General features: G+C 40.9%; 1 protein-coding gene across 2 annotated transcripts in view; it reads left to right on the forward strand.

Moving 5' to 3' along the window:
- LOC140475957 (aldehyde dehydrogenase family 3 member B1-like) overlaps positions 1 to 22905 on the forward strand; it is a 175387-nt gene that overhangs the window by 120375 nt on the left and 32107 nt on the right. The window lies entirely within an intron of this gene.

The following is a 22905-nucleotide window of genomic DNA, read 5'->3' on the forward strand; positions in this document are numbered from 1 at the left end:
TGAATTAAACACTGTGTCCATGTTCTAGGCAGTATTACTGAATCAGTGCATTAATTATTGTGTACCTGTCCCACTCAGCATTACCGAGTCAGTGGGTTACATAGTGTGTCTCTGCGCCAGTCAGTATTACTGAGTCAGTTTATTAAATACTGTGTCCCTGTCCCAGTCAGTATTACTGAGTGAGTTAATTAAATACTGTGTCCCTGTCCCAGTCAGTATTTTGAAGTCAGTGAAGTATAATTTGTGTCTGTGTCCCAGTTTGTAGTACTGAGTCAGTGAATTAACTCCTGTACCCCTGCCCGTGTCATTATTACTGAGTCAGTGATTTCAATACTGTGCCTCTGCCCCAGTCAGTATTTCTGAGTCAGTGTATTAAATACTGTGTCCCTGTCCCTGTCAGTATTACTGAGTCAGTGAATTTTAAACTTTGTCCATGTTCCAGTCAGTGTTACCGATTCAGTGATTTGAATACAATGTTCCTGTCCCAGTCAGTATTACTGAGTCAGTGAAATAAATACTTTGTCTCTGACCCAGTCGGTATTACTGAGTCAGTGAATTAAATACTGTGTCTCTGCTCCAGTCTGTATTACTGAGTCAGTGAATTAAATACTGTGTCTCTGCCTCAGTCAGTATTACTGAGTCAGTGAATTAAATACTGTGTCTCTGCCCCAGTCTGTATTACTGAGTCAGTGAATTAAATACTGTGTCTCTGCCCCAGTCTGTATTACTGAGTCAGTGAATTAAATACTGTATCTCTGCCCCAGTCAGTATTACTGAGTCAGTGCATTAAATACTGTGTGTCTGCCCCAGTCAGTATTACTGTGTTTGTGAGTTAAATACTGTGCCCCAGTCTCAGTCAGTATTACTGAGTGAGTGAATTAAATACTGGTTCCCTGTTCCAGACAGTATTACAGAGTCAGTGAATTAACTACTATGTCCTGTCCCAGTTAGTATTACTGATTCAGTGAATTAACTACTATGTCCTGTCCCAGTTAGTATTACTGAGTCAGTGAATTAAATACTGTGTCCTAATCGCAGTGAGTATTACTGAGTCAGTGAATTAAATGCTGTGTCCATGTCCCAGTCAGTATTACTGAGTCAGTGAATTAAATACTGTGTCCTATCCCAGTGAGTATTACTGAGTCAGTGAATTAAATACTGTGTCCATGTCCAAGTCAGTATTACTCTGTCAATCAATTCAATACTATGTCCCTGTCCCTGTTCGTAATCCTGTGTCAGTGAATTAAATACCATGTCCCTGTCCCAGTCTGTATGAATGAGTTAGTGAATTAAATAGTGTATCCCTGTCCCAGTCTGTATTACTGAGTCAGTGTATTAAATACTGTGTCCCTATCCCAGTCAGTATTACTGAGTCAGTGTATTAAATACTGTGTCCTGTCCCAGTCAGTATTACTGAGTCAGTGAATTAAATGCTGTGTCCATGTCCGAGTCAGTATTACTCTGTCAATCAATTCAATACCATGTCCCTGTCCCTGTTCGTACTGCTGTGTCAGTGAATTAAATACCATGTCCCTGTCCCTGTCTGTATGAATGAGTTAGTGAGTTAAATACTGTGCCCCTGACCCAGTCAGTATTACTGAGTTAGTGAGTTAAATACTGTGTCCCTGTCCCAGTCAGTATTACTGAGTCAGTGTATTAAATACTGTGCCTCTGCCCCAGTCAGTACTACTGAGTCAGTGAATTAAACACTGTGTCCATGTTCCCGGCAGTATTACTGAATCAGTGCATTAATTATTGTGTACCTGTCCCACTCAGCATTACTGAGTCAGTGAGTTACATTGTGTGTCCATGTCCCAGTCAGTATTACTGAGTCAGTGTATTAAATACTGTGTCCCTGTCCCAGTCAGTATTACTGACTCAGTGTATTATATACTGCGTCCCTGTCCCAGTCAGTATTACTAAGTTATTGAGTTAAATATTGCATCCACGTCCAAATCAGTATTACTGAGTCAGTGAATTAAATACTGTGTCTCTGCCCCAGTCAGGTATTACTGAGTCAGTGAATTAAACACTGTGTTTCTGTCCCAGTGTGTATTACTGAATTAGTGAATTAAATACAATGTCTCTGTCCAAGTTTGCATGAATGAGTCAGGGAATTAAATACTGCGCCCCTGTTCCAGTCTGTATTACTGATTCAGTGAAGTATAATTTGTGTCCATGTCCACGTTTGTAGTACTGAATCAGTGATTTAAATATTGTGTCCATGTCCCAGTCAGTATAACTGAGTCAGTGAATTAAATACTGTGTCCTGTCCCAGTCAGTATTACTGAGTCAGTGAATTAAATGCTGTGTCCATGTCCCAGTCAGTATTACTGAGTCAGTGAATTAAATACTGTGTCCCTATCCCAGTGAGTATTACTGAGTCAGTGAATTAAATACAGTGCTCCTGTCCCAGTCAGTATAACTGAGTCAGTGAATTAAATGCTGTGTCCATGTCCCAGTCAGTATTACTGAGTCAGTGTATGAAATACAGTGCTCCTGTCCCAGTCAGTATTACTGAGTCAGTGAATTAAATGCTGTGTCCATGTCCAAGTCAGTATTACTCTGTCAATCAATTCAATACCATGTCCCTGTCCCTGTTCGTACTGCTGTGCCAGTGAATTAAATACCATGTCCCTGTCCCTGTCTGTATGAATGAGTTAGTGAGTTAAATACTGTGCCCCTGTCCCAGTCACTATTACTGAGTCAGTGAATTAAATACTGTGTCCTGTCCCAGTCAGTAGTACTGAGTCAGTGAATTAAATGCTGTGTCCATGTCCCAGTCAGGTATTACTGAGTCAGTGTATTAAATACTGTGTCCCTGTCCCAGTCAGTATTACTGAGTCAGTGTATTAAATACTGTGTCCCTGCCCCAGTCTGTATTACTGAGTCAGTGTATTAAATACTGTGTCCCTGTCCCAGTCAGTATTACTGAGTCAGTGTATTAAATACTGTGTCCCTGCCCCAGTCTGTATTACTGAGTTAGTGAGTTAAATACTCTGTCCCTGTCCCAGTCAGTATTACTGAGTCAGTGAATTAAATGCTGTGTCCATGTCCAAGTCAGTATTACTCTGTCAATCAATTCAATATTATGTCCCTGTCCCTGTTCGGTGGAGTTGTGGACAGCGAAGAAGAATGTGGCAGGTTACAGCGCAATATAGATAAGTTGCAGAGCTGGGCAGAAAGGTGGCAAATGGAATTCAATGTAGCTAAGTGTGAAGTCATTCACTTTGGTAGGAATAACAAGAAGATGGATTACTGGGCTAATGGTAGGCTACTTGGTAGTGTGGATGAGCAGAGGGATCTTGGTGTCCATGTACACAGATCTCTGAAAGTTGCCACCCAGGTAAATAGTGCTGTGAAGAAGGCATAAGGCGTACTGGCTTTTATTGGTAGAGGAATTGAGTTCCAGAGTCCTGAGGTCATGTTGCAGTTGTATAAGACTCTGGTGCAGCCTCATCTGGAGTATTGTGTGCAGTTTGGGTCGCCATATTATAAGAAGGATGTGGAGGCACTGGAACGGGTGCAGAGGAGGTTTACCAGGATGTTGCCTGGTATGGTAGGAAGATCGTATGAGGAAAGGCTGAGGCACTTGGGACTTTTCTCATTGGAGAAAAGAAGGTTTAGGGGAGATTTGATAGAGGTGTACAAGATAATTAGGGGTTTAGACAGGGTTGACAGTGAGAACGTTTTTCCGTGTACGGAGTCAGCTGTTACTAGGGGACACAGCTTTAAATTAAGGGGTGGTAGGTATAGGACAGATGTTAGGGGTAGATTTTTTACTCAGCGGGTTGTGAGTCCATGGAATGACCTGCCAATATCAGTGGTGGACTCTCTCTCTTTATGGTCATTTAAGCGGGCATTGGACAAGTATATGGAGGTTATTGGGCTAGCGTAGGTTAGGTAGGCTTCGGTCGGCGCAATATCAAGGGTACTGCGCTGTATTTTCCTATTTTCTATGTTCTATGTTCAATGATTTGAATACGATGTTCCTGTACCAGTCTGTATTACTGAGTCAGTGAATTCAATACTGTGTCTCTGCCCCAGTCAGTATAACTGAGTCAGTGAATTAAATACTGTGTCTCTGCCCCACACAGTACTACTGAGTCAGTGTATTAAATACTGTGACTGTGCCCCAGTCACTATAACTGAGTCAGTGAATTAAATACTGTGTCTCTGTCCCAGTCAGTATTACTGAGTCAGTGAATTAAATACTGGTTCCCTGTTCCAGACAGTATTACAGAGTCAGTGAATTAACTACTATGTCCTGTCCCAGTTAGTATTACTGATTCAGTGAATTAAATACTGTGCCCTATCCCAGTGAGTATTACTGAGTCAGTGAATTAAATACTGTGTCCTGTCCCAGTCAGTATTACTGAGTCAGTGAATTAAATGCTGTGTCCATGTCCAAGTCAGTATTACTCTGTCAATTAATTCAATATTATGTCCCTGTCCCTGTTCGTAATCCTGTGTCAGTGAATTAAATACCATGTCCCTGTCCCAGTCTGTATGAATGAGTTAGTGAATTAAATAGTGTATCCCTAGCCCAGTCAGTATTACTGAGTCAGTGTATTAAATACTGTGTCCCTGTCCTAGTCACTATAACTGAGTCAGTGAGTTAAATACTGTGTCCCAGTCCTAGTCAGTATGACTGAGTCAGTGAATTAAACACTGTGTCCATGTTCTAGGCAGTATTACTGAATCAGTGCATTAATTATTGTGTACCTGACCCACTCAGCATTACTGAGTCAGTGAGTTACATAGTGTGTCTCTGCCCCAGTCAGTATTACTGAGTCAGAGAATTAAATACTGTGTCCCTGTCCCAGTCAGTATTATGAAGTCAGTGAAGTATAATTTGTGTCTGTGTCCCAGTTTGTAGTACTGAGTCAATGAATTAACTCCTGTACCCCTGCCCGTGTCATTATTACTGAGTCAGTGATTTCAATACTGTGCCTCTGCCCCAGTCAGTATTACTGAGTCAGTGTATTAAATACTGTGTCCCTGTCCCTGTCAGTATTACTGAGTCAGTGAATTTTAAACTTTGTCCATGTTCCAGTCAGTGTTACCGATTCAGTGATTTGAATACAATGTTCCTGTCCCAGTCAGTATTACTGAGTCAGTGAAATAAATACTTTGTCTCTGACCCAGTCGGAATTACTGAGTCAGTGCATTAAATACTGTGTTTCTGCCCCAGTCAGTATTACTGAGTCAGTGAGTTAAATATTGTGCCCCAGTCTCAGTCAGTATTACTGAGTGAGTGAATTAAATACTGGTTCCCTGTTCCAGACAGTATTACAGAGTCAGTGAATTAACTACTATGTCCTGTCCCAGTTAGTATTACTGATTCAGTGAATTAACTACTATGTCCTGTCCCAGTTAGTATTACTGAGTCAGTGAATTAAATACTGTGTCCTAATCGCAGTGAGTATTACTGAGTCAGTGAATTAAATGCTGTGTCCATGTCCCAGTCAGTATTACTGAGTCAGTGAATTAAATACTGTGTCCTATCCCAGTGAGTATTACTGAGTCAGTGAATTAAATACTGTGTCCATGTCCAAGTCAGTATTACTCTGTCAATCAATTCAATACTATGTCCCTGTCCCTGTTCGTAATCCTGTGTCAGTGAATTAAATACCATGTCCCTGTCCCAGTCTGTATGAATGAGTTAGTGAATTAAATAGTGTATCCCTGTCCCAGTCTGTATTACTGAGTCAGTGTATTAAATACTGTGTCCCTATCCCAGTCAGTATTACTGAGTCAGTGTATTAAATACTGTGTCCTGTCCCAGTCAGTATTACTGAGTCAGTGAATTAAATGCTGTGTCCATGTCCGAGTCAGTATTACTCTGTCAATCAATTCAATACCATGTCCCTGTCCCTGTTCGTACTGCTGTGTCAGTGAATTAAATACCATGTCCCTGTCCCTGTCTGTATGAATGAGTTAGTGAGTTAAATACTGTGCCCCTGACCCAGTCAGTATTACTGAGTTAGTGAGTTAAATACTGTGTCCCTGTCCCAGTCAGTATTACTGAGTCAGTGTATTAAATACTGTGCCTCTGCCCCAGTCAGTACTACTGAGTCAGTGAATTAAACACTGTGTCCATGTTCCCGGCAGTATTACTGAATCAGTGCATTAATTATTGTGTACCTGTCCCACTCAGCATTACTGAGTCAGTGAGTTACATTGTGTGTCCATGTCCCAGTCAGTATTACTGAGTCAGTGTATTAAATACTGTGTCCCTGTCCCAGTCAGTATTACTGACTCAGTGTATTATATACTGCGTCCCTGTCCCAGTCAGTATTACTAAGTTATTGAGTTAAATATTGCATCCACGTCCAAATCAGTATTACTGAGTCAGTGAATTAAATACTGTGTCTCTGCCCCAGTCAGGTATTACTGAGTCAGTGAATTAAACACTGTGTTTCTGTCCCAGTGTGTATTACTGAATTAGTGAATTAAATACAATGTCTCTGTCCAAGTTTGCATGAATGAGTCAGGGAATTAAATACTGCGCCCCTGTTCCAGTCTGTATTACTGATTCAGTGAAGTATAATTTGTGTCCATGTCCACGTTTGTAGTACTGAATCAGTGATTTAAATATTGTGTCCATGTCCCAGTCAGTATAACTGAGTCAGTGAATTAAATACTGTGTCCTGTCCCAGTCAGTATTACTGAGTCAGTGAATTAAATGCTGTGTCCATGTCCCAGTCAGTATTACTGAGTCAGTGAATTAAATACTGTGTCCCTATCCCAGTGAGTATTACTGAGTCAGTGAATTAAATACAGTGCTCCTGTCCCAGTCAGTATAACTGAGTCAGTGAATTAAATGCTGTGTCCATGTCCCAGTCAGTATTACTGAGTCAGTGTATGAAATACAGTGCTCCTGTCCCAGTCAGTATTACTGAGTCAGTGAATTAAATGCTGTGTCCATGTCCAAGTCAGTATTACTCTGTCAATCAATTCAATACCATGTCCCTGTCCCTGTTCGTACTGCTGTGCCAGTGAATTAAATACCATGTCCCTGTCCCTGTCTGTATGAATGAGTTAGTGAGTTAAATACTGTGCCCCTGTCCCAGTCACTATTACTGAGTCAGTGAATTAAATACTGTGTCCTGTCCCAGTCAGTAGTACTGAGTCAGTGAATTAAATGCTGTGTCCATGTCCCAGTCAGGTATTACTGAGTCAGTGTATTAAATACTGTGTCCCTGTCCCAGTCAGTATTACTGAGTCAGTGTATTAAATACTGTGTCCCTGCCCCAGTCTGTATTACTGAGTCAGTGTATTAAATACTGTGTCCCTGTCCCAGTCAGTATTACTGAGTCAGTGTATTAAATACTGTGTCCCTGCCCCAGTCTGTATTACTGAGTTAGTGAGTTAAATACTCTGTCCCTGTCCCAGTCAGTATTACTGAGTCAGTGAATTAAATGCTGTGTCCATGTCCAAGTCAGTATTACTCTGTCAATCAATTCAATATTATGTCCCTGTCCCTGTTCGGTGGAGTTGTGGACAGCGAAGAAGAATGTGGCAGGTTACAGCGCAATATAGATAAGTTGCAGAGCTGGGCAGAAAGGTGGCAAATGGAATTCAATGTAGCTAAGTGTGAAGTCATTCACTTTGGTAGGAATAACAAGAAGATGGATTACTGGGCTAATGGTAGGCTACTTGGTAGTGTGGATGAGCAGAGGGATCTTGGTGTCCATGTACACAGATCTCTGAAAGTTGCCACCCAGGTAAATAGTGCTGTGAAGAAGGCATAAGGCGTACTGGCTTTTATTGGTAGAGGAATTGAGTTCCAGAGTCCTGAGGTCATGTTGCAGTTGTATAAGACTCTGGTGCAGCCTCATCTGGAGTATTGTGTGCAGTTTGGGTCGCCATATTATAAGAAGGATGTGGAGGCACTGGAACGGGTGCAGAGGAGGTTTACCAGGATGTTGCCTGGTATGGTAGGAAGATCGTATGAGGAAAGGCTGAGGCACTTGGGACTTTTCTCATTGGAGAAAAGAAGGTTTAGGGGAGATTTGATAGAGGTGTACAAGATGATTAGGGGTTTAGACAGGGTTGACAGTGAGAACGTTTTTCCGTGTACGGAGTCAGCTGTTACTAGGGGACACAGCTTTAAATTAAGGGGTGGTAGGTATAGGACAGATGTTAGGGGTAGATTTTTTACTCAGCGGGTTGTGAGTCCATGGAATGACCTGCCAATATCAGTGGTGGACTCTCTCTCTTTATGGTCATTTAAGCGGGCATTGGACAAGTATATGGAGGTTATTGGGCTAGCGTAGGTTAGGTAGGCTTCGGTCGGCGCAATATCAAGGGTACTGCGCTGTATTTTCCTATTTTCTATGTTCTATGTTCAATGATTTGAATACGATGTTCCTGTACCAGTCTGTATTACTGAGTCAGTGAATTCAATACTGTGTCTCTGCCCCAGTCAGTATAACTGAGTCAGTGAATTAAATACTGTGTCTCTGCCCCACACAGTACTACTGAGTCAGTGTATTAAATACTGTGACTGTGCCCCAGTCACTATAACTGAGTCAGTGAATTAAATACTGTGTCTCTGTCCCAGTCAGTATTACTGAGTCAGTGAATTAAATACTGGTTCCCTGTTCCAGACAGTATTACAGAGTCAGTGAATTAACTACTATGTCCTGTCCCAGTTAGTATTACTGATTCAGTGAATTAAATACTGTGCCCTATCCCAGTGAGTATTACTGAGTCAGTGAATTAAATACTGTGTCCTGTCCCAGTCAGTATTACTGAGTCAGTGAATTAAATGCTGTGTCCATGTCCAAGTCAGTATTACTCTGTCAATTAATTCAATATTATGTCCCTGTCCCTGTTCGTAATCCTGTGTCAGTGAATTAAATACCATGTCCCTGTCCCAGTCTGTATGAATGAGTTAGTGAATTAAATAGTGTATCCCTAGCCCAGTCAGTATTACTGAGTCAGTGTATTAAATACTGTGTCCCTGTCCTAGTCACTATAACTGAGTCAGTGAGTTAAATACTGTGTCCCAGTCCTAGTCAGTATGACTGAGTCAGTGAATTAAACACTGTGTCCATGTTCTAGGCAGTATTACTGAATCAGTGCATTAATTATTGTGTACCTGACCCACTCAGCATTACTGAGTCAGTGAGTTACATAGTGTGTCTCTGCCCCAGTCAGTATTACTGAGTCAGAGAATTAAATACTGTGTCCCTGTCCCAGTCAGTATTATGAAGTCAGTGAAGTATAATTTGTGTCTGTGTCCCAGTTTGTAGTACTGAGTCAATGAATTAACTCCTGTACCCCTGCCCGTGTCATTATTACTGAGTCAGTGATTTCAATACTGTGCCTCTGCCCCAGTCAGTATTACTGAGTCAGTGTATTAAATACTGTGTCCCTGTCCCTGTCAGTATTACTGAGTCAGTGAATTTTAAACTTTGTCCATGTTCCAGTCAGTGTTACCGATTCAGTGATTTGAATACAATGTTCCTGTCCCAGTCAGTATTACTGAGTCAGTGAAATAAATACTTTGTCTCTGACCCAGTCGGAATTACTGAGTCAGTGCATTAAATACTGTGTTTCTGCCCCAGTCAGTATTACTGAGTCAGTGAGTTAAATATTGTGCCCCAGTCTCAGTCAGTATTACTGAGTGAGTGAATTAAATACTGGTTCCCTGTTCCAGACAGTATTACAGAGTCAGTGAATTAACTACTATGTCCTGTCCCAGTTAGTATTACTGATTCAGTGAATTAAATACTGTGCCCTATCCCAGTGAGTATTACTGAGTCAGTGAATTAAATACTGTGTCCTGTCCCAGTCAGTAATACTGAGTCAGTGAATTAAATGCTGTGTCCATGTCCAAGTCAGTATTACTCTGTCAATCAATTCAATATTATGTCCCTGTCCCTGTTCGTAATCCTGTGTCAGTGAATTAAATACCATGTCCCTGTCCCAGTCTGTATGAATGAGTTAGTGAATTAAATAGTGTATCCCTATCCCAGTCAGTATTACTGAGTCAGTGTATTAAATACTGTGTCCCTGTCCCAGTCAGTATTACTGAGTCAGTGTATTAAATACTGTGTCCCTGTCCTAGTCACTATAACTGAGTCAGTGAGTTAAATACTGTGTCCCAGTCCTAGTCAGTATGACTGAGTCAGTGAATTAAACACTGTGTCCATGTTCTAGGCAGTATTACTGAATCAGTGCATTAATTATTGTGTACCTGTCCCACTCAGCATTACCGAGTCAGTGGGTTACATAGTGTGTCTCTGCGCCAGTCAGTATTACTGAGTCAGTTTATTAAATACTGTGTCCCTGTCCCAGTCAGTATTACTGAGTGAGTTAATTAAATACTGTGTCCCTGTCCCAGTCAGTATTTTGAAGTCAGTGAAGTATAATTTGTGTCTGTGTCCCAGTTTGTAGTACTGAGTCAGTGAATTAACTCCTGTACCCCTGCCCGTGTCATTATTACTGAGTCAGTGATTTCAATACTGTGCCTCTGCCCCAGTCAGTATTTCTGAGTCAGTGTATTAAATACTGTGTCCCTGTCCCTGTCAGTATTACTGAGTCAGTGAATTTTAAACTTTGTCCATGTTCCAGTCAGTGTTACCGATTCAGTGATTTGAATACAATGTTCCTGTCCCAGTCAGTATTACTGAGTCAGTGAAATAAATACTTTGTCTCTGACCCAGTCGGTATTACTGAGTCAGTGAATTAAATACTGTGTCTCTGCTCCAGTCTGTATTACTGAGTCAGTGAATTAAATACTGTGTCTCTGCCTCAGTCAGTATTACTGAGTCAGTGAATTAAATACTGTGTCTCTGCCCCAGTCTGTATTACTGAGTCAGTGAATTAAATACTGTGTCTCTGCCCCAGTCTGTATTACTGAGTCAGTGAATTAAATACTGTGTCTCTGCCCCAGTCTGTATTACTGAGTCAGTGAATTAAATACTGTATCTCTGCCCCAGTCAGTATTACTGAGTCAGTGCATTAAATACTGTGTGTCTGCCCCAGTCAGTATTACTGTGTTTGTGAGTTAAATACTGTGCCCCAGTCTCAGTCAGTATTACTGAGTGAGTGAATTAAATACTGGTTCCCTGTTCCAGACAGTATTACAGAGTCAGTGAATTAACTACTATGTCCTGTCCCAGTTAGTATTACTGATTCAGTGAATTAACTACTATGTCCTGTCCCAGTTAGTATTACTGAGTCAGTGAATTAAATACTGTGTCCTGTCCCAGTCAGTATTACTGAGTCAGTGAATTAAATACTGTCCTGTCCCAGTCAGTATTACTGAGTCAGTGAATTAAATGCTGTGTCCATGTCCAAGTCAGTATTACTCTGTCAATTAATTCAATATTATGTCCCTGTCCCTGTTCGTAATCCTGTGTCAGTGAATTAAATACCATGTCCCTGTCCCAGTCTGTATGAATGAGTTAGTGAATTAAATAGTGTATCCCTATCCCAGTCAGTATTACTGAGTCAGTGTATTAAATACTGTGTCCCTGTCCCAGTCAGTATTACTGAGTCAGTGTATTAAATACTGTGTCCCTGTCCTAGTCACTATAACTGAGTCAGTGAGTTAAATACTGTGTCCCAGTCCCAGTCAGTATGACTGAGTCAGTGAATTAAACACTGTGTCCATGTTCTAGGCAGTATTACTGAATCAGTGCATTAATTATTGTGTACCTGACCCACTCAGCATTACTGAGTCAGTGAGTTACATAGTGTGTCTCTGCCCCAGTCAGTATTACTGAGTCAGAGAATTAAATACTGTGTCCCTGTCCCAGTCAGTATTATGAAGTCAGTGAAGTATAATTTGTGTCTGTGTCCCAGTTTGTAGTACTGAGTCAGTGAATTAACTCCTGTACCCCTGCCCGTGTCATTATTACTGAGTCAGTGATTTCAATACTGTGCCTCTGCCCCAGTCAGTATTACTGAGTCAGTGTATTAAATACTGTGTCCCTGTCCCTGTCAGTATTACTGAGTCAGTGAATTTTAAACTTTGTCCATGTTCCAGTCAGTGTTACCGATTCAGTGATTTGAATACAATGTTCCTGTCCCAGTCAGTATTACTGAGTCAGTGAAATAAATACTTTGTCTCTGACCCAGTCGGAATTACTGAGTCAGTGCATTAAATACTGTGTCTCTGCCCCAGTCTGTATTACTGAGTCAGTGAATTAAATACTGTGTCTCTGCCTCAGTCAGTATTACTGAGTCAGTGAATTAAATACTGTGTTTCTGCCTCAGTCAGTATTACTGAGTCAGTGAATTAAATACTGTGTCTCTGCCCCAGTCTGTATTACTGAGTCAGTGAATTAAATACTGTATCTCTGCCCCAGTCAGTATTACTGAGTCAGTGCATTCAGTACTGTGTTTCTGCCCCAGTCAGTATTACTGAGTTAGTGAGTTAAATTTTGTGCCCCAGTCTCAGTCAGTATTACTGAGTGAGTGAATTAAATACTGGTTCCCTGTTCCAGACAGTATTACAGAGTCAGTGAATTAACTACTATGTCCTGTCCCAGTTAGTATTACTGATTCAGTGAATTAAAAACTGTGCCCTATCCCAGTGAGTATTACTGAGTCAGTGAATTAAATACTGTGTCCTGTCCCAGTCAGTAATACTGAGTCAGTGAATTAAATGCTGTGTCCATGTCCAAGTCAGTATTACTCTGTCAATCAATTCAATATTATGTCCCTGTCCCTGTTCGTAATCCTGTGTCAGTGAATTAAATACCATGTCCCTGTCCCAGTCTGTATGAATGAGTTAGTGAATTAAATAGTGTATCCCTATCCCAGTCAGTATTACTGAGTCAGTGTATTAAATACTGTGTCCCTGTCCCAGTCAGTATTACTGAGTCAGTGTATTAAATACTGTGTCCCTGTCCTAGTCACTATAACTGAGTCAGTGAGTTAAATACTGTGTCCCAGTCCTAGTCAGTATGACTGAGTCAGTGAATTAAACACTGTGTCCATGTTCTAGGCAGTATTACTGAATCAGTGCATTAATTATTGTGTACCTGTCCCACTCAGCATTACCGAGTCAGTGGGTTACATAGTGTGTCTCTGCGCCAGTCAGTATTACTGAGTCAGTTTATTAAATACTGTGTCCCTGTCCCAGTCAGTATTACTGAGTGAGTTAATTAAATACTGTGTCCCTGTCCCAGTCAGTATTTTGAAGTCAGTGAAGTATAATTTGTGTCTGTGTCCCAGTTTGTAGTACTGAGTCAGTGAATTAACTCCTGTACCCCTGCCCGTGTCATTATTACTGAGTCAGTGATTTCAATACTGTGCCTCTGCCCCAGTCAGTATTTCTGAGTCAGTGTATTAAATACTGTGTCCCTGTCCCTGTCAGTATTACTGAGTCAGTGAATTTTAAACTTTGTCCATGTTCCAGTCAGTGTTACCGATTCAGTGATTTGAATACAATGTTCCTGTCCCAGTCAGTATTACTGAGTCAGTGAAATAAATACTTTGTCTCTGACCCAGTCGGTATTACTGAGTCAGTGAATTAAATACTGTGTCTCTGCTCCAGTCTGTATTACTGAGTCAGTGAATTAAATACTGTGTCTCTGCCTCAGTCAGTATTACTGAGTCAGTGAATTAAATACTGTGTCTCTGCCCCAGTCTGTATTACTGAGTCAGTGAATTAAATACTGTGTCTCTGCCCCAGTCTGTATTACTGAGTCAGTGAATTAAATACTGTATCTCTGCCCCAGTCAGTATTACTGAGTCAGTGCATTAAATACTGTGTGTCTGCCCCAGTCAGTATTACTGTGTTTGTGAGTTAAATACTGTGCCCCAGTCTCAGTCAGTATTACTGAGTGAGTGAATTAAATACTGGTTCCCTGTTCCAGACAGTATTACAGAGTCAGTGAATTAACTACTATGTCCTGTCCCAGTTAGTATTACTGATTCAGTGAATTAACTACTATGTCCTGTCCCAGTTAGTATTACTGAGTCAGTGAATTAAATACTGTGTCCTAATCGCAGTGAGTATTACTGAGTCAGTGAATTAAATGCTGTGTCCATGTCCCAGTCAGTATTACTGAGTCAGTGAATTAAATACTGTGTCCTATCCCAGTGAGTATTACTGAGTCAGTGAATTAAATACTGTGTCCATGTCCAAGTCAGTATTACTCTGTCAATCAATTCAATACTATGTCCCTGTCCCTGTTCGTAATCCTGTGTCAGTGAATTAAATACCATGTCCCTGTCCCAGTCTGTATGAATGAGTTAGTGAATTAAATAGTGTATCCCTGTCCCAGTCTGTATTACTGAGTCAGTGTATTAAATACTGTGTCCCTATCCCAGTCAGTATTACTGAGTCAGTGTATTAAATACTGTGTCCTGTCCCAGTCAGTATTACTGAGTCAGTGAATTAAATGCTGTGTCCATGTCCGAGTCAGTATTACTCTGTCAATCAATTCAATACCATGTCCCTGTCCCTGTTCGTACTGCTGTGTCAGTGAATTAAATACCATGTCCCTGTCCCTGTCTGTATGAATGAGTTAGTGAGTTAAATACTGTGCCCCTGACCCAGTCAGTATTACTGAGTTAGTGAGTTAAATACTGTGTCCCTGTCCCAGTCAGTATTACTGAGTCAGTGTATTAAATACTGTGCCTCTGCCCCAGTCAGTACTACTGAGTCAGTGAATTAAACACTGTGTCCATGTTCCCGGCAGTATTACTGAATCAGTGCATTAATTATTGTGTACCTGTCCCACTCAGCATTACTGAGTCAGTGAGTTACATTGTGTGTCCATGTCCCAGTCAGTATTACTGAGTCAGTGTATTAAATACTGTGTCCCTGTCCCAGTCAGTATTACTGACTCAGTGTATTATATACTGCGTCCCTGTCCCAGTCAGTATTACTAAGTTATTGAGTTAAATATTGCATCCACGTCCAAATCAGTATTACTGAGTCAGTGAATTAAATACTGTGTCTCTGCCCCAGTCAGGTATTACTGAGTCAGTGAATTAAACACTGTGTTTCTGTCCCAGTGTGTATTACTGAATTAGTGAATTAAATACAATGTCTCTGTCCAAGTTTGCATGAATGAGTCAGGGAATTAAATACTGCGCCCCTGTTCCAGTCTGTATTACTGATTCAGTGAAGTATAATTTGTGTCCATGTCCACGTTTGTAGTACTGAATCAGTGATTTAAATATTGTGTCCATGTCCCAGTCAGTATAACTGAGTCAGTGAATTAAATACTGTGTCCTGTCCCAGTCAGTATTACTGAGTCAGTGAATTAAATGCTGTGTCCATGTCCCAGTCAGTATTACTGAGTCAGTGAATTAAATACTGTGTCCCTATCCCAGTGAGTATTACTGAGTCAGTGAATTAAATACAGTGCTCCTGTCCCAGTCAGTATAACTGAGTCAGTGAATTAAATGCTGTGTCCATGTCCCAGTCAGTATTACTGAGTCAGTGTATGAAATACAGTGCTCCTGTCCCAGTCAGTATTACTGAGTCAGTGAATTAAATGCTGTGTCCATGTCCAAGTCAGTATTACTCTGTCAATCAATTCAATACCATGTCCCTGTCCCTGTTCGTACTGCTGTGCCAGTGAATTAAATACCATGTCCCTGTCCCTGTCTGTATGAATGAGTTAGTGAGTTAAATACTGTGCCCCTGTCCCAGTCACTATTACTGAGTCAGTGAATTAAATACTGTGTCCTGTCCCAGTCAGTAGTACTGAGTCAGTGAATTAAATGCTGTGTCCATGTCCCAGTCAGGTATTACTGAGTCAATGAATTAAACACTGTGTCCCTGTCCCAGTCAGTATTCCTGAGTTAGTGAGTTAAATACTGTGTCCCTGTCCCAGTCAGTATTACTGAGTTAGTGAGTTAAATACCGTGTCCCTGTCCCAGTTAGTATAACTGTGTCAGTGTATTAAATACGGTGCTCCTGTCCCAGTCTGTATTCCGGAGTCAGTGAATTAAATACTGAGCTCTGTCCCAGTCAGTATTACTGTGTCAGTGTATTCAATACTGTGTCCCTGTCCCAGTCAGTATTACTGAGTTCAAGAGATAAATTCTGTGTCCGTGTCCCAGCCAGTATTACTGAGTCGGTGTATTAAATACTGTGTTCCTGTCCAAGTCAGTATTACTGAGTTTGTGAGTTAAATACTGTGCCCCAGTCTCCGTCAGTATTATTGATTGAGTGAATTAAATACTGGGTCCCTGTTCCAGTCAGTATTACAGAGTCAGTGAATTAACTACTATGTCCTGTCCCAATCAGTATTACTGAGTCAGTGAATTAAATACTGTGTCCTGTCCCAGTCAGTAGTACTGAGTCAGTGAATTAAATACTGTGTCCCTGTCCCAGTTAGTATAACTGTGTCAGTGTATTAAATACGGTGCTCCTGTCCCAGTCAGTATTACTGAGTCAGTGTATTAAATACTGTGCTCTGTCCCAGTCAGTATTACTGAGTCAGTGAATTAAATAGTGTGTCCTGTCCCAGTCAGTATTACTGAGTCAGTGAATTAAATGCTGTGTCCATGTCCCAGTCAGGTATTACTGAGTCAATGAATTAAACACTGTGTCCCTGTCCCAGTCAGTATTACTGAGTTAGTGAGTTAAATACGGTGTTCCTGTCCCCGTCAGTATTACTGAGTCAGTGTATTCAATACTGTGTCCCTGTCCCAGCCAGTATTACTGAGTTAGTGAGTTAAATACTGTGTTCTTGTCCTAGTCAGTATTACTGAGTTTGTGAGTTAAATACTGTGCCCCAGTCCCAGTCAGTATTACTGAGTGAGTGAATTAAATACTGGGTCCCTGTTCCAGTCAGTATTACAGAGTCAGTGAATTAACTACTATGTCCTGTCCCAATCAGTATTACTGAGTCAGTGAATTAAATACCGTGTCCTGTACCAGTCAGTATTACTGAGTCAGTGAGTTAACTACTATGTCCTGTCCCAATCAGTAGTACTGAGTCAGTGAATTAAACACTGTGTTTCTGTCCCAGTCTGTATTACTGAATTAGTGAATTAAATACAATGTCTCTGTCCAAGTTTGTATGAATGAGTCAGGGAATTAAATACTGCGCCCCTGTTCCAGTCTGTATTACTGATTCAGTGAAGTATAATTTGTGTCCATGTCCAAGTTTGTAGTACTGAATCAGTGATTTAAATACTGTGTCCCTGTCCCAGTCAGTATTACTGAGTTAGTGAGTTAAATATTGTGTCCTTGTCACAGTCAGTATAACTGAGTCAGTGCTTTAAATACTGTGTCCTGTCCCAGTCAGTATTACTGAGTCAGTGAATTAAATGCTGTGTCCATGTCCCAGTCAGTATTACTGAGTCAGTGAATTAAATACTGTGTCCCTATCCCAGTCAGTATTACTGAGTCAGTGAATTAAATACTGTGTCCTGTCCCAGTCAGTATTACTGAGTCAGTGAATTAAATACTGTGTCCCTATCCCAGTCAGTATTACTGAGTCAGTGAATTAAATGCTGTGTCCATGTCCCAGTCAGTGTTACTGAGTCAGTGTATGAAATACAGTGCTCCTGTCCCAGTCAGTATTACTGAGTCAGTGAATTAAATGCTGTGTCCATGTCCAAGTCAGTATTACTCTGTCAATCAATTCAATACCATGTCCCTGTCCCTGTTCGTACTGCTGTGTCAGTGAATTAAATACCATGTCCCTGTCTCTGTCTGTATGAATGAGTTAGTGAGTTAAATACTGTGCCCCTGTCCCAGTCAGTATTACTGAGTTAGTGAGTTAAATACTGTGTCCCTGTCCCAGTCAGTATTACTGAGTCAGTGAATTAAATACTGAGTCCTGTCCCAGTCAGTATTACTGAGTCAGTGAATTAAATGCTGTGTCCATGTCCCAGTCAGGTATTACTGAGTCAATGAATTAAACACTGTGTCCCTGTCCCAGTCAGTATTACTGAGTTAGTGAGTTAAATACTGTGTCCCTGTCCCAGTTAGTATAACTGTGTCAGTGTATTAAATACGGTGCTCCTGTCCCAGTCAGTATTCCGGAGTCAGTGAATTAAATACTGAGCTCTGTCCCAGTCAGTATTACTGTGTCAGTGTATTCAATACTGTGTCCCTGTCCCAGTCAGTATTACTGAGTTCAAGAGTTAAATACTGTGTCCGTGTCCCAGCCAGTATTAATGAGTCAGTGTATTAAATACTGTGTTCCTGTCCAAGTCAGTATTACTGAGTTTGTGAGTTAAATACTGTGCCCCAGTCTCCGTCAGTATTATTGAGTCAGTGAATTAAATATTGCGTCCCTGTCCCTGTCCCAGTCAGTACTACTGAGTTAGTGATTTAAATACTCAGTCCCTGTCCCAGTCAGTATTACTGTGATAGTGTATTAGATACGGTGCTCCTGTCTCAGTCTGTATTACTGAGAAAGTGAATTATAAACAGTGTGCATGTCCCTGTCAGAATGACAGAGTCAGTGGTTTAATTACTGTGTCCATGTCCAAGTCAGTATTACTGTAAATCAATTCAGTACCATGTCCCTTTCCCTGTCAGTAATACTCTGTCAGTGAATTAAATACTGTGTCCCTGTCCCAGTCTGTATTACTGAATTATTGTGTTAAGTACTGTGTCCCTTTCCCAGTCAGTATTACTGAGTCAGTGAATTAAATGCTGTGTCCATGTCCAAGTTCAGTATTACTCTGTCAATCAATTTCAATACCATGTCCCTGTCCCTGTCAGTAATACTGTGTCAGTGATTTGAATGTGATGTTCCTGTCCCAGTCTGTATTACTGAATCAGTGAATTAAATACTGTGTCCCAGTCCCAGTCAGTATTAGTGAGTCAGTGTATTAAATACTGTGTCTCTGCCCCAGTCAGTGTTACTGAGTCAGTGAATTAAATACTGTGTCTCTGCCCCAGTCAGTATAACTGAGTCAGTGATTTAAATACTGTGTCCTGTCCCAGTCAGTATTACTGAGTCAGTGAAGTATAATTTGTGTCCGTTTTACAGTTTGTAGTTCTGAGTCAGTGAATTAACTACTGTGTCCGTGCACCAGTCATTATTACTGAGTCAGCGAATTTAACATTGTGTCTGTGTCCAAATCAGAATGACTGAGTTAGTGCATTAAATACTGTGCTCTGTCCCAGTCAGTATTACTGTGTCAGTGAATTAAATACTGTGTCTCTGCCCCAGTCTGTATTACTGAGTCAGTGAATTAAACACTGTGTTTCTGTCCCAGTCTGTATTACTGAATTAGTGAATTAAATACAATGTCTCTGTCCAAGTTTGTATGAATGAGTCAGGGAATTAAATACTGCGCCCCTGTTCCAGTCTGTATTACTGATTCAGTGAAGTATAATTTGTGTCCATGTCCAAGTTTGTAGTACTGAATCAGTGATTTAAATACTGTGTCCATGTCCCAGTCAGTATAACTGAGTCAGTGAATTAAATACTGTGTCCTGTCCCAGTCAGTATTACTGAGTCAGTGTATTAATTACAGTGCTCCTGTCCCAGTCAGTATAACTGAGTCAGTGAATTAAATGCTGTGTCCATGTCCCAGTCAGTATTACTGAGTCAGTATATTAATTACAGTGCTCCTGTCCCAGTCAGTATAACTGAGTCAGTGAATTAAATGCTGTGTCCATGTCCAAGTCAGTATTACTGAGTCAGTGAATTAAATACTGTGTCCCAGTTCCAGTCAGTATTACTGAGTCAATGTGTTAAATACTGTTTCCTTGTCCCAGTCAGTATTACTCTGTCAATCAATTCAATACCATGTCCTTGTCCCTGTTAGTAATATTGTGTCAGTGAAGTAAATTCCGTGTCCCTGTCCCAGTCTGTATTATTGAATCAGTGAATTAAATACTGTATCCCTGTCCCAGTCAGTATTACTGAGTCAGTGAAGTAAATACTGTGTCCATGTTCCAGGCAGTATTACTGAGTCAGTGCATTAAATGCTGTGTCCATGTCCCAGTCAGTATTACTGAGTCAGTATATTAAATACAGTGCTCATGTCCCAGTCAGTATAACTGAGTCAGTGAATTAAATGCTGTGTCCATGTCCAAGTCAGTATTACTCTGTCAATCAATTCAATACCATGTCCCTGTCCCTGTTCGTACTGCTGTGTCAGTGAATTAAATACCATGTCCATGTCCCTGTCTGTATGAATGAGTTTGTGAGTTAAATACTGTGCCCCAGTCTCCGTCAGCATTATTGAGTGAGTGAATTAAATACTGGGTCCCTGTTCCAGTAAGTATTACAGAGTCAGTGAATTAACTACTATGTCCTGTCCCAATCAGTATTACTGAGTCAGTGAATTAAATACCGTGTCCTGTCCCAGTCAGAATAACTGAGTCAGTGAGTTAAATACTGTGTCCATGTCCCAGTCAGTATTACAGAGTCAGTGAATTAACTACTATGTCCTGTCCCAATCAGTATTTCTGATTAAGTGTATTAAATACTGTGTCTGTGCCCCAGTCACTATAACTGAGTCAGTGAGTTAAATACTGTGTCCCAGTCCCAGTCAGTATTACTGAGTCAGTGAATTAAATACTGTGTCTCTGCCACAGTCAGTATTAGTGAGTCAGTGCATTAAATACTGTATGTCTGCCCCAGTCAGTATTACTGAGTCAGTGTATTAAATACTCTGTCCCTGCCCCAGTCAGTATTACTGAGTCAGTGCATTAAATGCCGTGTCCCTGTCCCAGTCTGTATTCCTGAATTAGTGAATTAAATACAGTGTCTCTGCCCAAGTTTGTATGAATGAGTCAGGGAATTAAATACTGCGCCCCTGTTCCAGCCAGTATTACTGATTCAGTGAAGTATAATTTGTGTCCATGTCCAAGTTTGTAGTACTGAATCAGTGATTTAAATACTGTGTCCCTGTCCCAGTCAGTATTACTGAGTTAGTGAGTTAAATACTGTGTCCCTGTCCCAGTCAGTATTACTGAGTCAGTGAATTAAATACTGTGTCCCTGTCCCAGTCAGTATTACTGAGTTAGTGAGTTAAATACTGTGTCCCTGTCCCAGTCAGTATTACTGAGTCAGTGTATTAAATACGGTGTTCCTGTCCCAGTCAGTATTACTGAGTTAGTGTATTCAATACTGTGTCCCTGTCCCAGTCAGTATTACTGAGTTAGTGAGTTAAATACTGTGTCCCTATCCCAGTCAGTATTACTGAGTCAGTGAATTAAACACTGTGTCCATGTTCCCGGCAGTATTACTGAATCAGTGCATTAATTATTGTGTACCTGTCCCACTCAGCATTACTGAGTCAGTGAGTTAAATACTGTGTCCGAGTCCCAGTCAGTACAACTGTGTCAGTGTATTAAATACGGTGTTCCTGTCCCAGCCAGTATTACTGAGTCAGTGAATTAAATACCGTGTCCTGTCCCAGTCAGTATTACTGAGTTAGTGAGATAAATACTGTGTCACTGCCCCAGTCAGTATTACTGAGTCAGTGAATTAAACACTGTGTCCATGTTCCCGGCAGTATTACTGAATCAGTGCATTAATTATTGTGTCCGAGTCCCAGTCAGTATTACTGAGTCAGTGTATTAAATACTGTGTTCCTGTCCCAGTCAGTATTACTGAGTTTGTGAATTAAATACTGCGCCCCAGTCCCAATCAGTATTACTGAGTCAGTGCATTAACTACTGTGTCCTGTCCCAGTCAGTAATACTGAGTGAGTGAATTAAATGCTGTGTCCCTGTCCCAGTCAGTATTACTGAGTGAGTGAATTAAATACTGGGTCCCTGTTCCAGTCTGTATTACTGAGTCAGTGAATTAAAACTGTGCCCTGTCCCAGTCAGTATAACTGAGTCAGTGAATTAAATATTGTGTCCTGTCCCCGTCAGTATTACTGACTCAGTGAATTAAACACGGTCTCCATGTTCTAGGCAGTATTACTGAATCAGTGCATTAATTATTGTGTACCTGTCCCACTCAGCATTACTGAGTCAGTGAGTTACGTTGTGTGTCCATGTCCCAGTCAGTATTACTAAGTCAGTGTATGAAATACTGTGTCCCTGTCCCAGTCAGTATTACTGACTCAGTGTATTATATACTGTGTCCCTGTCCCAGTCAGTATTACTACGTTATTGAGTTAAATACTGCATCCATGTCCAAGTCAGTATTACTGAGTCAGTGAATTAAATACTGCGTCTCTGCCCCAGTCAGGTATTACTGAGTCAGTGAATTAAACACCGTGTCCCTGTCCCAGTCTGTATTCCTGAATTAGTGAATTAAATACAGTGTCTCTGCCCAAGTTTGTATGAATGAGTCAGGGAATTAAATACTGCGCCCCTGTTCCAGCCAGTATTACTGATTCAGTGAAGTATAATTTGTGTCCATGTCCAAGTTTGTAGTACTGAATCAGTGATTTAAATACTGTGTCCCTGTCCCAGTCAGTATTACTGAGTTAGTGAGTTAAATACTGTGTCCCTGTCCCAGTCAGTATTACTGAGTCAGTGAATTAAATACTGTGTCCCTGTCCCAGTCAGTATTACTGAGTTAGTGAGTTAAATACTGTGTCCCTGTCCCAGTCAGTATTACTGAGTCAGTGTATTAAATACGGTGTTCCTGTCCCAGTCAGTATTACTGAGTTAGTGTATTCAATACTGTGTCCCTGTCCCAGTCAGTATTACTGAGTTAGTGAGTTAAATACTGTGTCCCTGTCCCAGTCAGTATTACTGAGTCAGTGAATTAAATACTGTGTCCCTGTCCCAGTCAGTATTACTGAGTTAGTGAGTTAAATACTGTGTCCCTATCCCAGTCAGTATTACTGAGTCAGTGAATTATATACTGTGCTCAGTCCCTGTCAGTACAACTGTGTCAGTGTATTAAATACGGTGTTCCTGTCCCAGCCAGTATTACTGAGTCAGTGTATTAAATACGGTGTTCCTGTCCCAGTCAGTATTACTGAGTCAGTGTATTAAATACGGTGTTCCTGTCCCAGTCAGTATTACTGAGTTAG

Source organism: Chiloscyllium punctatum, chromosome 4, assembly GCF_047496795.1.
Source record: "Chiloscyllium punctatum isolate Juve2018m chromosome 4, sChiPun1.3, whole genome shotgun sequence".
Lineage (NCBI taxonomy): Eukaryota > Metazoa > Chordata > Chondrichthyes > Orectolobiformes > Hemiscylliidae > Chiloscyllium > Chiloscyllium punctatum.